The 17,231-nt window shown below is 46.4% G+C and overlaps 1 protein-coding gene across 3 annotated transcripts in view; it reads left to right on the forward strand.

Annotated features, from left to right (window-relative positions):
* The first annotated feature begins 3,879 nt into the window (after positions 1-3,879).
* Positions 3,880-17,231, forward strand: part of st6gal2a (ST6 beta-galactosamide alpha-2,6-sialyltranferase 2a) — a 45,838-nt gene continuing 32,486 nt past the window's right edge. For 2 of the 3 annotated variants that reach the window (XR_004762485.1, XM_035392709.1), the window contains exon 1: positions 3,880-4,101. The gene's annotated coding sequence lies outside the window, so the exon portion shown is untranslated. Of the gene's footprint in view, positions 4,102-6,110; positions 7,080-17,231 lie in introns of those variants that run through there. The other variant, XM_035392710.1, reaches the window with a different exon arrangement.

Raw genomic sequence — 17,231 nt, forward strand, 5'->3', positions numbered from 1 at the left:
CTGCAAATATGCCGCACTACCACGTGAATATCAAATAAAGAACAATCTGTTGTTTCATATTTACTGATGAAAGTTTTGGTATCAATCTTGGAGGTTTTTTTTTTTTTGGTACTGCAGTAATTTTTTCTGGGTTTGTTTTGGACGAGCAGTGGTCCGTTACTTAGTTTTTGTGGATTTGTTTTGGAGCGACAGAGATCTTGATTACGCTTCTTGATTTCGCTTGGGAGGGGCAGCGATCTGCTCGGTATTTTTGCGGATTTGTTTTTGAGCGGCAGAGATCTGTTCTGGCTTGGCTTGTTTGATGTACCCCCGATAGAGGCTCAAAGTGCCGTTGGGGATGCACATTAAAAGAGAATTTGGGAGCTTACCGGTTTCAGCCGGTTTCCCCTGCCTGTGTTTATCCCCGTCCCAGTGGGAGATTGTTCAGGACCCTGGATGATTCAAAGCCACCTGTAATCCCAGTTTGAGGCCTCCTACAGGCAACTGCTCTTCAGGCCGTTGAAGGGCCCATCTGGCCCCTAACATCCTTACTGGATCTTGTTGTGGCCTTTATCTGATTTGCTTCAGTATGTATCCATCTGTATTAATGGATTTTGTGTAAGCGGCTGTAACGAGCTGGATCTGGATTAGAGCCTGCTTAACACCTGAAAGATAATTTTTTTCGTATCAAAGCAGCTCTGTCAGAGTACTTAACTACACATTTAGAAATGTTTATTGTACGTACACTACAACACACACTGATCAAACTATGGATTGGAGTGGAGCTCTTTGTAGTTAATGTTCACTTGGTCCAGTGCGGTGTGTGTGTGATGTCCCGCAAACTATACGAGCGCCACCCATCACTGACCGCTTCAGACCGGTGGGAAGATTATATGTGGAAAGGCCATTATTGATTATCCTACATTTCCACGCTCTGCGGCAGACTGATGCTCTTAAATAAATATTAAACATAATATGTATAAGTGAAAGGGCTCAACGAGGAGACTGTGTCTCGCAGAAGGAAACCACAGAGGCCAGTGCACGGGCATACTTACTGACTATGACGTCATTTTCAAAGGAGAAGCCCTCGATGTGTACAGATAAAGAGGATGACTCCCACAGGGACTTGGGTTAATACAAGCCCTTCACCTCATCATTCACCTGAGCAATTATGTCCTTGCTTGCCATACTTATACAGCTAGAAAAGAACTGAATTAAAAAAATATCTACTACTACTACTACTAATAATAATAAGAAGTAGAAGTAGAAGAAGAAGAAGAAGAAGAAGAAGAAGAATTATAAGAATAATAATAGCAATGATAATAATTAGCTCATTTTTAAATCAAGTTATGTTCCATATTTTGTTTCATTTTTCCTCCCCGTTTGTGTTTTTACGCTCCCCCTCTCACTGCAGTGTCCTGTGTGAGTCTGCAGCAGCACCTTCACCTCTTTGCTCCCATTTTTCTGCCCAATTTGGAATGCTCAGTCACAGCTGTGGGTCCTTCCCTCCTGTGTGAGAATCTAGCAGAGGGCTTAGAGTGTTGATACTGCAGGGTGTGGCTCTGCTCAGCTCATTTACTTTGTTCCTCTGCATAATAGGACGTGCATAATGGATGTAAATTGGTGCATAATGGATGTATCACTGTGTATAATGGATGTATCACTGTGTATAATGGATGCATCACTGTGTATAATGGATGCATCACTGTGTATAATGGATGTATCACTGTGTATAATGGATGCATCTCTGTGTGTAATGGATGTAGCTCTGTGCATAATGGATGCATCTCGGTGCAGTGTGTGCCCTCGGATGCATACACGTGGCTAACTGCTGTGCGTACTCCAGGACAGAAGGGTGTGTAATAATACTGAGGTCATCCACCAAAGGGGGCGCTATTGAGCAACGAGGCTGGGTTATGCTCAGCCCAGTCAATGCCCCGACTTTAAATCCCATTGAAAATCTGTGGTTTAGCTTGAGAACTGCTGCCCACTGATGCTCTCTGCCTAACTTGGCAGAGTTGGAGCAAATTTGCATGGAGGAATCTAAATATGCAAAGCTCAGACAGACGTACTGGAGAACACTCTGAGCAGTAATTTCTGCCAGACATATCTACAAAGTATTGGCTCTTGGGAGTGAATACTTGTAAATGTATCCACTGTAAATCATAAATGAAAGCCTTTCTTTTTTTGCAAGTTGTTAAATAAAAAATATGTTTGCATCATGAATGTGTTGTGTTTATTGTGACGGGTAAGGTTGCCAGCTCCTGGCAAATTTATGATGTTTTTTTCCCCCTCAAACAAATGCCTATATTGTCGCTTTGTCTGCTGTATGACTCCTCTAATTTAATGGCCATGTTTTGCCCAGCTCGTTAATGGCTAGCTTTTAACAATCATGATAGCGATCAAAATAACACCATCGTGCAAAGTGGGGAGCACCGTCGAAGTGTCTTGTCGTATATTTCTCCATTTGTTACACTGTCAAATACACAAATAAAAAATCTCCCCGGATTCCATTTTGTTGGCGAACCTAATTGGGGGCGCGCACATATTAGCTGAGCTACCTTAACATGTTCGTGCACATGGGCAAACATCGTCCAACAAGCGAATTTAAAGCAACGTCCGCGCGGTCGCAGAGTTTACAGATTTTTTTTTTTAAACGTGGACATTAACTTTCTTGGTTTAGTAGGACAACAGAAACTGTAAGAATGAGGCACTATCTATCTTAAGCAAGGAGGGAATGTGAGGAAAAAATGAAAGGAAACGGGCGATTAGTCACCATAATTGCGATTTGGAAACAACTGCCTTTTACAAAGATGGATTTGTCTTTTATGGGCCCTTGTAGTCTGGATGGCACACGCGGGCGGCGATTTTCCTGCGCTCAGCGCGAGGCAGACATTGCGCTATTGTTTACCCTTGGCATACAAGAAAGTGGAAACCTCGGATGTGCAATTTGGCGAGGCGGATCAGTGGAGCTTTGAGCCAATGTAGTTGAGATTGGATTAATAAAATAAGTGACCAGGAGAAATCTGAAGCGTTCAGACGAAAAGCGACCAGTTATAGTAAAAAGACAAAGGCAGTGCACTTGCTGAGAAACATTGTTTTTATGTCAATTTTGCCACATTTATTTGTCGCATAGCCTAAGCATCACGTTATAGGATTACAAGAAGGTAAAGGTGTAACTAATTTTATAATAACACCTGTAGGTTTTTTCTCTCGTGGCATCTTAAAACCAGTCGGTCACAAAAAGTAAACTAAGTTTTAAAAAATTAACTAGGCCTATAAGAAATGGTTTTATATTTAGACTGGCATTATTCCAAAGCACCAGCTAAATGTATTAACACTTAGTGTGCCCCATTTTTGTAAACGTCAGTACACCTATTTAAAACAAAACATTCAGTCAGGTAAATGTTTAGATTGGCCGGCTTCTCTTGCAATATGCAGCCGTTTCAGAAACATTTTTGTCACTCAACTTGTCAGGATGGGGTTGGTGTGATATAATCAGCCAAATGTTGGAATGTTGGATTTTATGTTTTGGCTATTTGGCCATAAGACATAGGGCGCGCATCTTATATGAATAGACTCCAATAATTTACCATTTAAATCCACACCACAGGCTTTATTTAAAGTTTTAATAAAACAACAATAATAAACACAAAAATAACTATAGTGCAACACTAACAAAGTAAATCGCCATTTAAGGCTATTAGTAAACTTTAACTGTTTATTATAGTGTTTCACAATATAAACTTATTCTGGTGCGGCGCTTAAAGAAACATCACATCCCCGAAGAAACTAACTCGCCACAGTTTTCGGTTCGGCGGTTAGTGTGAACGGCAGTGGTGGTTTCTTGTGTGTTGCAATCAGAAGCACCGCCTACATTCTGCACCCCCCTCCCTCGCATCACACACACACACACACACACACACACACACACGCCGTGGATAGAAGGCAAGAAATGGCTAACAATGACGGAGTAACGGTAGTCTGCTAGAGCTAGCTGCCGTTCTTTTGTGAATGTAGACGAACCGGAGGCATGCATTCGGCGTGCAGTCCGTAAGAACAGCGTTCAGCAGAAGAGCGTGTACCCGTCCTGAAAGCCATGAGAGCGGCTTCCTTTTGCAGGTAAGAGGCTTGCTTTGTGTTGTGTGGGATATCCGCGCCGCTTGGCTCTCAAAGCGCTGGGAATCAATGGAGTTGGCAAGACATCGCGGTGAACGGAGGGTTAGCCTACTACCGCTGCCCGCAGCAATGATTTGGTGTGTCGCTGAATTTGGGATTAATGGAATCGGTATCTGTCAGTGAAGACGAACACGCCTCGACTAACGTGAATGTTTTAGATACCATTTACACGATAGGCAGTTGTCGATAAATCGATAGTGTGTTCATTAGCCGATAGGTAGCTAGCTGCAATAAAGAGACCCCAAGTCTTCACGAGCACATGTAAGTTTCACGATTAGCTATAACCTTACAGTTAAAACATCGGATTGAACAGGACAGTCTCGTCTGAACTCCATTGGTTGAGCTGTTAATGCTTCGCCCATATTTAAAACGACTGTTTGAATGTGTGATTATATCTACTTCGGAACACGGTTTTTTTTTTGTATCTAATGGCTTTATGGTCTTGCTTTTCCCTGTAGACTATAAAATAGTGCCCTTGCAGGATTGCTTAGCCTATAAATTAGCGATGCGTCTCCGATTATTAGTGACCATCTTCGTTTATAAATGCATTTGTCGTATGTGCGATTAACTTAATGGGTAGTAACATTGTTCAAAGAGCGCTGAACTCATCTCACCGTCTGATACGTTCGCACAGAAAAATACAGAAACCGCAATTTATGTAAATAAACGAACCTATTTAAATGCTAAAGTTTCACATGTTCAGTCTTATCTCGTGACCAAAAGCAGTTGTAGCAGTAGCCTAGTCTATAAATGGGAGGACAGTCGTGATACCCTCTCGAGAGAAAGAAAATTCAGTTTGAGGATGATTTCAGCAACGTTTTTAAAAAAGCGGGTTCTGTCAGGAAACATTTCAGAATTAATCAGATAAAATGCGGAAGAAAGAGATTACTTTTAGAAGACCAAAAGGGTAGACAAACACGATAAATTTGCGATTGTTCTGAAGGTCCAAGGCTAAACAGTCTTCTGAATACTTTGTAACCTCTATTGCCAATTTTAATTGTTCCCACAGCCCGACCACATGCTGCGAGCATAGCCGATATGTCAAACTCAATTCTTGCAGGGTGGTGTTGTGCTGGTCTTTGTTGCTTGGCAGTTCCCCCTGATTTAACGGGTACCATTAGTTAACCGGCTGCATCCATGTCCATGCGTGTTCCTTAAACTGTATGGCAGTGGAATATTTATAGAGCTAGGTCGTACTTAAGACTTAAGAGGCAGCGTTATCACTCAAATAAATAAATGGGACTTTAGATTGTGCCGAATAAAATGCCCGAGCAGAGGCTGGAGCTGAAAACCGAATCCACAATTCCTGCGGGGCTTAATGTAAAATAGAGCTATATTCGTCTTCCACGGGTGATTGCTCGCGTTGTGAATGTAACAGTCTTGCTTAATCTTGTGTGTTTTGAAACATCGCCCTTTATTTAAAAACTAAGTAGTGTTTACTTCTGGGTAAAAGATGAGGACGTGAGCGCGCGTGTCGTTTCTTTTACCCAAGGACTGTCCTTTACAGTGAAAGTTAAGGCGTCTAAAATTCAAACAGCTTTTTTTTCTCTGGACGAGCGACCGTGTGGTCAAGTGTGTGTCTCGATGGACCCCCAAATATTGGGGGATTGATGGCTCATATTTGAACGTGTAGTCTTGTTTTTGCCACTGAGAGCAGACTGTTGTTTGCGTTGTGAGTTGGCGATTAGCGAAATAGCAGCTCCACCCATTATGTGGTTTTATTTAAACCGCACTTCGTTCCAGCGAATAATTTTAGTCCTCCTTTCAGATGTATACTAACCAACATTGTAGTTTTCTCACGCTTTTTTTAAATCTTCAAAAGACTTAAATAGTTCTCAAAAAAATTACCAGAGAAACAGCTTGCACGTGGAATGGAGTACCAGTTTTATATATTGAATAATCATCATATTCTGTGAAGTAATTTGGGGGGGGGGGGGGGGTGTTATTTTTTTCCCCACACATTGGATCATACAGGGCTGTATTCATGTCTAGCCAGCTTGCTGCGTGCTTTGTATGTGGAAAATAATCAGCAAGCGCTTGTTTCCTGTATTCAAGGCAGCGGCATATGAATGCCTTGTCAAAAACACGAGACGGGCATGCAGATGTTCTCACGGTCTAATCCACAGTAGGCTACTCGCTAAGGAGGAAGAAGTGGCTTGTTCTAGGAAGTGAAAGCTCGGAGAGATACCTCTGCTTCCATTACCCGCCGCAAGCTTTCGCTCCACGTACTGTTGCTTGCAACCTCATTACCGTTGTCTGCAGGTTACCTCTCGGTGTATAACGGCAATTGCTCTTATTGATGAGCGATTAGGCCTGGAGCTCCAGGGAACAGGGCCATGGCAAGGCGAGCAGAATGGCTTTGTAATGCACATTCCCCGGCCCAGGCCGTTTGCTGCTGAAAGACTCCGCCGGAGGACTGGAGCTCTGTGAACGCTTGCATCATTTTTAATAAGGAAAGCATGTTGGGTTTCGTGTTTTCAACGACCGGGATATTTGAGGACGGGGGGGGGCGGTTCCTCGTCTGTTTTGTCGATGGGAACGGACGGGGAGTTCGCTTCCTGGTGCTTATCAGAAATGACGGGCGTTGTGGACGTCTCCCCTCCCTGGGTTGGCCTGTCGCCTCTTTCTGGGCTGTGTTGTAGCGGAGTTATTCAGCACTCCCAAGCTACGCACATTTTTACAAAGACGGCTAGTTTCCTCTTTGGGATATGACCACAATCGCCTCTGGTCTACTGAGCCAATGTGTGTATAAGGAACCCGTGCTGACAGACTGCGTATACACAGGTCTGTGGCCCGGTGTGTGATTGGCTGAAGAAGGTCGCCGGGCCAGTCGTCTGCACGTGATTGGCTGCGAAAGGTCACCAGGCCAATCGTCCATTGTTTTATGATTTTCTCCGGTGCAGTCGGAGTCCTCTGGGCAGGTGAGGACGCGCGGCGAGGCGGGGGGGGGGGGGGGATGCTGAGGGCTGTAATTTACCATGGCGACGAAGGGCGGGCGGGTGGAATTACGAGCAGCGCCTCCGAAGGTGTCCGCCAGGCTGTCCCGTAAACGTTTTAAACGCTGCTCAGCGATTGGAGGACGGGCTTGAGAGAACACGCGAAGTGCGTCCGGCTGCGCGGTTAGCATCTGTGACAGCAAATTGGCGGCGTCTGCGTCGTGTATTTTTAGAGGTGCGAGCGTCTTTCATGTTTAGAGCCGCGCTCTGAAAGATCCCCCCCCCCCCCCTCGAGCCCCGCCTCTCGCCGACAGCCCTGCTCGGCACAGATGGGGCATCCCTCAGGTAATTGGCTTAAACTCTTGTTTGCCGCTCGGTCCTAACAAACCCGTTTTGTGTAATTAGGTCACTGCTGTGGCGAAAGGCTCGGTTGGGCTTCCGTTGACAGAATCAACCGTGCTTTTGTTTTCGTTTGTTTTTTCTGTTTTCGACAGCGTTTCATTTGGATTCGTTTGGTTCAGAAATCGTCCCGCTCGTCACCCCGAGTGTGTGCCGTGCCTGAGGATGGGTGTATTTGCACTGCCCCTGCTCTTGCAGTTTTGTTTGGCTAAACAGCGGACATGTTGCTTATGTTCCACAGAGTTTCCTGTGCAGATAGCCTGTGTCCTGTGCGGAGAGACTGTAAACAGAACTATTTCCAAACACGTAACCGGGAAGGGTCACTGACCGACTTGTCGGCGCTGTGAAGGAGTTGGCGTCGCGTCCTTGGCACAAGTGTAAATGCACACCAATGCAAAAGACACGGTTACACCATCCCACCTCGCTTCTGTGTGTTCAGTGGTTTCTGCGATGTTGGCTGCCTCAGTGCTTAACGCTCCTATCTTTGACCAGATCGTGTGTTTGTGGGTGACAGTGGTCACAGAAGCCGTGTTTTCCTGTGTGTGTGTGTGTGTGGGGGGGGGTGGAGTTTTCTGCACGCTTCGACATGCCTGCAAATTAAAGGTGAAATAATTGTATCTGACTGAGGGAGAAACACATCAATCGGGCTGATTGGGCCAAATGTGACTTGACAAAGCATTGCCTTCTCCAAATTGAGATGCCAGCACTCCACTCCATGGTTCTGTGGGTGATGGAGCTTGGCGGGAGGGCGGGGTGGTTCCTCCACCTGAGGAACACGGGTTCGAGCCTTGGCTTTGGATTCCTTCACCAGTCCCTGACCGGGATCCCCTGTGGGTGGAGCTGCCCCTGTCCTTGAAGGGGATGGATGGGTTTTAACATGGTTCCCTAGGCTACGGCCGAGTTACTTCCTCCTAATGACGCGCTAGGTTAGCGCAGGCAACCAGAGAGGCTCTTCCACTGTCACGGGTGCCAGCGCTCTCCTGTAGTCATGTTTGTGTGCTAGTGTGGAAACTGAGGAGGAGTTTGAGCTGCTGTTCTTTGGGGTGTGTGTGTGTGTGTGTGTGTGTGTGCGCGTGCAGTAGTTGCTTCCGGGCTTCAGCTGCTGGAGAAATGAGGGGTAGAATCAAGTTCTGGTGTTGACCATTTGGTTCTCATGGATTGTATTTGGCTGTGCCAAGTGAAAAAACGACTGGAGCTTGTTCTTTGTGTAGTGTTACCATAGTTACAGAAAAGGCAGTTGAGATATGCCTTGTGCATGCCTGCTGCCCTCTCTCCACTCAGACTGCCAAATTTGAGATTCCTCAAGAGGCTTGTCTTAGTCTTTTTAAAAAAAGAAATCTTCAAACGATGAGTGTGAAGTTGAGAGCGCAGATGGACAAGGCGAGATGGTGCATGAAGAGGAACCGTAAAAAAAAAAAGAATTAAAAAAAAAAGATAGGCTAATTATCTCTGGAAATGTCAGAGCCTTCCTTTTCGATTCTGAGCCAGACGTCCTGGCATCCATTCATATTTTAGCTGCACTGTTGATATGACTGTTTAATTTTCCATTTGAGTGATGAATTTGGAGTCTTACCAGCCACTGATTACAGGGACTTCAGAGACTGTGAAGAGGGGCCGAGTGGGGGGGGGGGTATTTTTGTCATGGTGGAGCTGAGCTTGTTTTACATTACATTACATTACAGGCATTTAGCAGACGCTCTTATCCAGAGCGCCTTACACACCTTTTACACAGCATTTTACATTGTATCCATTTATACAGCTGGATATATACTGAAGCAATTTCGGTTAAGTACCTTGCTCAAGGGTACAACGGCAGTGTCCTACCCGGGAATCGAACCTGCGACCTTTGGGTTACAAGCCCAGTTCCTTACCCACTGTGCTACACTCCATTTTGAAGGAAATATCTTTTTTCCAACAATGTTTAGAATAAAATTCTGAATTTAGTTTTCTTTTGTAATACAATGCGATTTTGGTCGGTGACACGTTTTATTGAAAATTTGCTGCAAACTGCAAAAGTTTTTTCAGAGTTTACCCGCGACAGAAATTTCTCCAAGGACGCAGCGACGACTCATCCAGGAAGTTACAAAAGAGCCCAGAAGAGCATTTAAAAGATCAGTGTGCATGTCTCCACTGTAAGAAAGCGACTGGGCAAAAATGGGATTCATGGGAGAGTAGCAAGGCTGAAACTGAATAGAGGCTGAATGTCTGAAAAGAAACAAAATTAAGTGTTAAAGTGGCCTAGTCAAAGTCCTGACTTGAACCCAGTAGACATGCTGTGGCAGGACCTGAAACGAGCAGTTCATGCTCAAAAACCTACCAATTAGTCTGAATTAAAGCAGTTCTGCAAAGACGAGTGGGCTAAAATTCCTTCACAGCAATGTGAAAGAATGATATCAAATTATAGGAGGTGTTTGATTACCTTTATTGCTGCTAAAGGTGGTGCAAACAGTTATTCATTTTTAGGGGAATATGTTTTTCACATGGGTGACACTAAATTTGGAATAATAGAGGAAATCAGGAAGGGGCAAATACGTTTTACGGCACTGTGCTGTATGTGCATTTGTATGTGTGTGTGCGCGCACTTGTGTTTGTGTGTGGTTTTGCATGTGTGTATGTGTGGGTGTCCATGTGTTTGTACTGAAAAATCAAGCTCAGCAAAGCAAAGTGGGCGGTTACGAATCTAACATGGCTGACCACTATTTGCTGTTATTCCAAATTAGCTACGCCCACAGGGACGGGCAGACCACCACGAGCTGCGCTTTGGGCGCTCGACACCCCCCCCCCCCCTCCCCTCCCCCTCCACTTCCAGAGAAGATACCCATCTTCTGCCCCACCCAGCTGCCCCATCATCGTGTGGTGAGGGGGTAATTCTGGCTCCTCCGTACCCAAATTCTTCTGCTCACTAAGCAGGGCTCTAGGACCACCAGGCTAGCTCCCTCTCCAGGGACATGGCGGTGTTGTAATGAGGGGCTACAGCTCTGCCCTTTGCCCTGTTTATGACTACACATTCATTCAGAGCGTTAGGGGGACGCGGCTGGAACATGGCACACCAAGTACTGCTTGCTGTAGCGTAGTCCTCACCCCATGCATCTAGTAATGTATTTTTCATTAACCTGCTGAAGAGTAGGTTTTTGGAATGTTTTTTCGCTGAATTCCAAGTCAGTGTTCTAGAATTCCAAGCTTTCAGTTACTGGTAGTGTTTGTTACATAATCATTCAAATGTTCAGCTGAGCATTGAAATTGCATATTTATGATTTTACACCCTTAAGAGTTTAATGCAGTTATTTGCTTTTTTTTATTGTGGTTGTATGTGTTTTGGTTGTATGGCTGTGGCACGTTAAGTGAAACAGGAAAACAAACGCACAATCACGCATGCTTTTGCTGTCTCGAGTCCTTTGAGAAGGGAGAAAGTGCTGACTGGATTCTTTTATTTTTTTCCACCCTGGATTTGATTGCGGTAGCCAAGCCTATCCCGTTTCCTTTGACCTTTAAGACGATTAGGAATGTGAACCCGCCTCTTAGGCCCTTGCAGTAAATGTTTTGTCGAGAATAAAGAGACAAAGTGGGTCATTGTTAATTTATTCAATGGTGATATTGTTCTATTGATCTTCCTCTCTCTAGAGAGAAGATGGAGATGGATTACCTACATTTTTATGATTGCTAGTTTTATCTTTCTGATTTCAAATGACTCGTGTTCCTTTAGTTGGCCGGGCCAGAAATCGATCTTGGTTTAAATGACCTTACTTGTGTATGAATGCCATTTATGTTTGAATTGAATCAGTGGCTGTTATTAAATTTTCACACCTGGTTTCAGGTAGGACTGCATTAAAGGATGATCTGGACTCTAGGTGTCGTCAGCATTTGGGAAATGGGGATGGACATTAATGCTCATCTGTTTGTCCAGGAGAGCTGTGGGGTAATCTGGAGGGCAGGTATTATAAGGGCGGTTTCATTTCCACTGCAATAATGCTCCTGCACATGCCCATACACACACACACGCCCATAAACATACAACAACAACACACACAAAATGCGACCTCTCATGCACACGCCCACACACACACAGTCACTCTCTCTCACACACACACACACACACACACTTGTTCGCTGCTGTCTTGTGGAGGAAGCCAGGCCAGTCTTTATTCCTTTCTTTCATTACTGCCGTGAACAGCCATGCCATATAATTCACAGCCATATAAACTCCTCGTAGGTGTGGGCTCTGCGGTGTGTGCTCTGAAGAGATGGCCACACACAAAGTCCTACCAGGCTTTGATCCCTTCAGTTCTAGGTGTGGTCTTTTGGGTGTGGTCTGTGCATTTCTGGAGGATTTCCCTGTGGCAATAGGGGTCCTGCAGATATGGTAAAAAATTAATCAGACTTGAGACTGGGGTCCACTTGCGCAGAACCTCTCAAAGGTGCGCCCCTGTTCCTGAGCAGAAAGGTTTTGGGCGTGTACGTTGGGTTCTTGGCTCTTTTTTGGTCTTTGATTCAGTCAGGTGCACATCGCAGGTAGGATTAATGCTGCCGCTCAACTGTGTTTAATTCTTTGAAGACTCTGCTCCCTCCAGTTTTCTCCTCTGTTGGACCGCTTAAAGGTTTTGGCACTGATTGTGCATCTAATGTGTGTGAATCACCGTGGATACAGGGTCTCTCTCTCTCTGAGCTGTGATGGTTAGCCGGTATTGCGACTTTCTGGAAAGACACACTTCCAGGTTAAAAAAGAAAAACCTGTGAATGCAGACAATGTTAAACCTCATTTACAAGGATCTTGGGAAGCCAAAGTCTTCATTAACACCGCCGCCCCAAATTCCTCCTCACACGGGTGGGTGTGCCCTGTTGGTAGATTATCCTCTTTGATTGCTGACGTGAAAATTGAGCTGCAGATAGTTTTCTTTGTGTCAAGAAGGTGAGGCTGTTGGAAATTAGGCTAAGCAGCCATACCACCCCATACCCTTCTCATGGGTAACTGCTGAAGCTAAGCAGCCATACCACCCCATACACTTCTCATGGGTAACTGCTGAAGCTAAGCAGCCATACCACCCCATACACTTCTCATGGGTAACTACTGAAGCTAAGCAGCCATACCACCCCATACCCTTCTCATGGCTAACTGCTAAAGCTAAGCAGCCATACCACCCCATACCCTCCTCATGGCTAACTGCTGAAGCTAAGCAGCCATACCACCCCATACCCTTCTCATGGCTAACTGCTGAAGCTGAGCAGCCATACCACCCCATACCCTTCTCATGGCTAACTGCTGAAGCTAAGCAGCCATACCACCCCATACCCTTCTCGTGTCAAACTGCTGAAGCTAAGCAGCCATACCACCCCATACACTTCTCATGGCTAACTGCTAAAGCTAAGCAGCCATACCACCCCATACCCTCCTCATGGCTAACTGCTGAAGCTAAGCAGCCATACCACCCCATACCCTCCTCATGGCTAACTGCTGAAGCTAAGCAGCCATACCACCCCATACCCTCCTCATGGCTAACTGCTGAAGCTAAGCAGCCATACCACCCCATACCCTCCTCATGGCTAACTGCTGAAGCTAAGCAGCCATACCACCCTGTACCCTCCTCATGGCTAACTGCTGAAGCTAAGCAGCCATACCACCCCATACCCTCCTCATGGCTAACTGCTGAAGCTAAGCAGCCATACCACCCCATACCCTCCTCATGGCTAACTGCTGAAGCTAAGCAGCCATACCACCCCATACCCTCCTCATGGCTAACTGCTAAAGCTAAGCAGCCATACCACCCCATACCCTCCTCATGGCTAACTGCTGAAGCTAAGCAGCCATATCAACCTGTACCCTTCTCGTGTCAAACAGCTGAAGCTAAGCAGCCATACCACCCCATACCCTCCTCATGGCTAACTGCTAAAGCTAAGCAGCCATACCACCCCATACCCTTCTCATGGCTAACTGCTGAAGCTGAGCAGCCATATCAGCCTGTACCCTTCTCGTGTCAAACTGCTGAAGCTGAGCAGCCTTGGCACCTTCTCCTCCCTCTTGGAGCTCTCTGTCAGTCTGTGAGCCGTCCACCGTTCCGTAAAATCGCCGGGCGCACCGTCGCCAACTCTGTGGACGGCGGCCGATCCGAGAGCGGTGCCAGGACGCCTCCCTGCTGATGGAGAGTGTGACACTGGTGATTGAGCGAGCGCTGAAAATAACTATCCCCCCCCCCCCCCCCCCCCCCCCCAGCGTGACAGCCCCTTCTGCCTGAAATGTCTCCCTGTCCCGCCCCCCCCCCCCCCCCCGTATGCCTGAAGGAGGAAGGGTGTGGGCAGCCCCCCGCCCCCCCCCCCCGTATGCCTGGAGGAGGAAGGGTGTGGGCAGCCCCCCGCCCCCCCCCTCCCGTATGCCTGGAGGAGGAAGGGTGTGGGCAGCCCCCTGCCCCCCCCTCCCGTATGCCTGGAGGAGGAAGGGTGTGGGCAGCCCCCCGCCCCCCCTTCCCGTATGCCTGGAGGAGGGAGGGAGGGAGGGAGGGTTTGGGCCGGGCATGTCAGGACTCGCAGTAAGCCGACTCTCTCTCTCTCTCTGTGCTCGCTGGTGCCCGCGGTGTGTGGCCAGCTGGCTCGGTAAAATCGCCTCAGCCCCCGTACGGCTTAACCCCCTCCTACCTAACGGGGTGCCACCGCCCTGTCCCAGGTGAGCTTTCCGTCTGGACCCGTCCTCAGGAAAAAAAAGTGTTCATCTTACTTCTAGGGAAGGTTTTTTTTTTTGACAGTCCGTGTGTCCGAACTTCCGGATGAGGGTTAATTATATTTGTCTCTTTCCTCTCTGAGCAGAGATACGCATCTTAAACCTCCAAGTGTAGTTCATTCTCCAAGCAGTTTCTTTTTAGCTTGTGACACATTTTCAGTCGTTTCCCTGGAAAAAAAAAAAAAAAAAAAAAAAAACCTGCATCTGAAATGGTATTTAAAAAGAAAGATGTTTAAAAAAAAAAAAAAAAAAAAACTGTGAGGCTTTTTCTGGGGCTGAGCCTGAATTGGTCCAGTGAGAGCGTAGCCGTGTACTCAGACTGAAGGAAAAAGTGCAAATTGCTTTTTTCTCTCACTTTTTTCCCCCTCCTCTTCCTCCCTTCTACACAGCTCCTCAGAATTAAGCTTTGAATCAGATCTGGCTGCAGCCCAACATTTTATGTACGTTTCTTGTTTTTTCATTATTGTCTCGCCGTGTGTTTATTTTGTAAATAGAAATATGAATGCATTGCGGAAATTTTTACATGTTGAGGTCATTATATCGCTGAACTGGCAGCCACTTGCAAAGCCCGATGGCTTTATTGTCTCATAAATGCTGAGAAAAGTGTGTAGAAGTGTGTGTGTGCCCAAGCTCCGCTCCCTCTGTGCAGATCAGGGACCTGTCTGCCAGGTCGGTCTCCCAGGCCTCGGGTTCGTGGGGTCATGCACTACATGGCCAACGGTATGCGGGCACCTGACATCCAGCACCCGTGCTGCTGGAGAGCCAGTGCTGGGAAGTGGAGTTTCTCACCGATGATATCTGGTGACCTTGATTTACAGACATGAAAAACAGTGCAGGTCTAGTCAGAATGAAACCTGTTCAGCATTTGTAAGACAAGCATCAGATTTTAATCTTCCTAGTGTCAGGAGGCTGATGACTATAAAGCGAACCTTCGGATAATTCTGCAGAAATGGCGTTATTAAAAGCATTTTGTGTTTAAGACAAACGGCATTGCTTCTGTTTAATACAAGCAGCCTGTGGAACCTGTTTGAAAAGAGTGCTTTTGTGCTTTTCCTTTTGTGCTCTGTCTGTCTGTCTGTTATACTTTTTAAATAAAAAGGCATGTGCCTTTTACATCACCATGGTGACTGTATTTTCAGTTTAACCTTTTTTTATATGACACAAGTCTAGTTTATGGAGATTAAAGGCTTGTGTGTGTGTGTATATCTTGGCGTTTGGCTTGACGAGAAATTCTCGTTTAAATTCCATATAGATGATCTTGTCAGCAGACTGAGACAAAAAATTGGCTTCCTTTATAGCAACAGATCTTTCTTCCCTATGTTCAGTAGAAAAAGAATTGTTGAAGCAGTTTTCTTTTCAGTGTTGGACTATGGTGATATTAGGCTATATGCTGCTCCTTCTACTCTTAAGCGCTTGGACACAGTCTGTCACTCTGCCCTCAGATGTATCACTGGCGATAGTTATGGTCCCCACCACTGTGTCCTCTATGCCAAGGTGGGTCTGTCTTCTCTGGCAGAGGCGTGATAAACTTTGGTTTTTGTTTATCTTTAAGGCCATTGTCGGAATGCTTCCACCTTATATTACAATGATGTTAGAGTGGCGCTCTGAACCCTATCGAACCCGATCAAATGGCTTGCTTATGCTTAAGGTCCCTCGGGCTTGGTCAGAAATTTTAGTGCCCCATCCTCCTGGAATGAGCTTCAACAATTGCTGAAAGTCAGTTCTCTACCAACTTATGGGCAGTTTAGATCGCTGGTGTTGAACATTCCTGTCTCTGATTGTTTTTGATCTTATCCGTGCTATATTTTATTTTTTTTATTATATTTTATTTTATTTTATTCTAGTTATTATTATTATATACTATGTTGGTTTTACTGTTGCTATATTGTGATCTTTTATTATACTTATTGTGTCTTAAATGTTTTTGTGATCTCGGCTACATTGAAAATGAGGGCCTGGCCCTCAATTGTACCTCCGAGAATTAAATAAAGGTTCTGATGATGATGATGATGGTGTGTTTATATTTTTTTTCTCTCTCGCATACAGATTTTATGTTCTTGCAGACACGTGTGCAAGACTGATTGTGTCAGAGTTTTTATAGATTGTATGTGTGTGTATGTTTTTTGAAATTGTGTGGGTGCCTGTGTGTGCGTGCGCGCTTGTGTGTGTCTGTGCGTGTCTGTGTCTGCGTCTGTGTCTGTGTGTGTGTGTGTGTCTGTGTGTGTGTGTGTGTATACATGTGTGTACACTGTCTCTGCAGTGCATTTCACTGCCTGGGTAAGAGGCCAGACCTTCACACAAGGGCCTGTTAACATTTAGCCATTCTCTCTCTCTCTCTCTCTCTCTCTCCCCCTCCCTCCCTCTCTCTCTCGCTCTCTCTCTTCATTACTCTTTCCGTCTCTCTTCCTGGAGTTCCTTACTCTTCTCTGTCGCTCCTGCGTCGCCGCCCCTCGTGCGCTGAATCCAAAGCGGCTCCCGTCCGTCGCGGGCGCTAGCGTGGCTGGCGTGCGCTGCGAGCCGCGGCGGCGGCGGCCCGATCCTTCCCGCCACGCGAGGCGAAGCGGGTCCTTCCCGCGGAGCGCCAGGGAATGCGCCGCCGCGCTCCTCCATTATTCATGCCCCCCTTCCCAGGGTGCACTGCACCCACGCAGGCAGGGAGAGTCCCCCGAGAGAGAGAGAGAGAGAGAGGGTTCCATCGCAGAGCCGCGGCCGAGACGTGTCTCTCACACACAGGAAGTCCTCTCTCTCACACAGGAAGTCCCCGATGGCGTGTGGTAGCCCCGCCCATTCCGGGGTTTGTGAAGCCCCTGCTCTCCCCGCCAACTAGCTAAGGCTTCAAATAAATGCTCTTTCTCTGAATAAGAGATTAAAATGTGTGTGTGTGTGTGTGTGTGTGACATCCCTGTCTTCTCTATAAAGCAAACCTGATTTGGCACCCCCCCCCCCCCAAACTCCTCCCCCCTGACTACCCCACCTTCCCTGGAGCAGAGAGGGGAAATCCAGTTCTTCTCCAGACACCTGGGAGGTGGGAC

Source organism: Anguilla anguilla, chromosome 15 (assembly GCF_013347855.1).
Source record: "Anguilla anguilla isolate fAngAng1 chromosome 15, fAngAng1.pri, whole genome shotgun sequence".
Classification (NCBI taxonomy): Eukaryota; Metazoa; Chordata; class Actinopteri; order Anguilliformes; family Anguillidae; genus Anguilla; species Anguilla anguilla.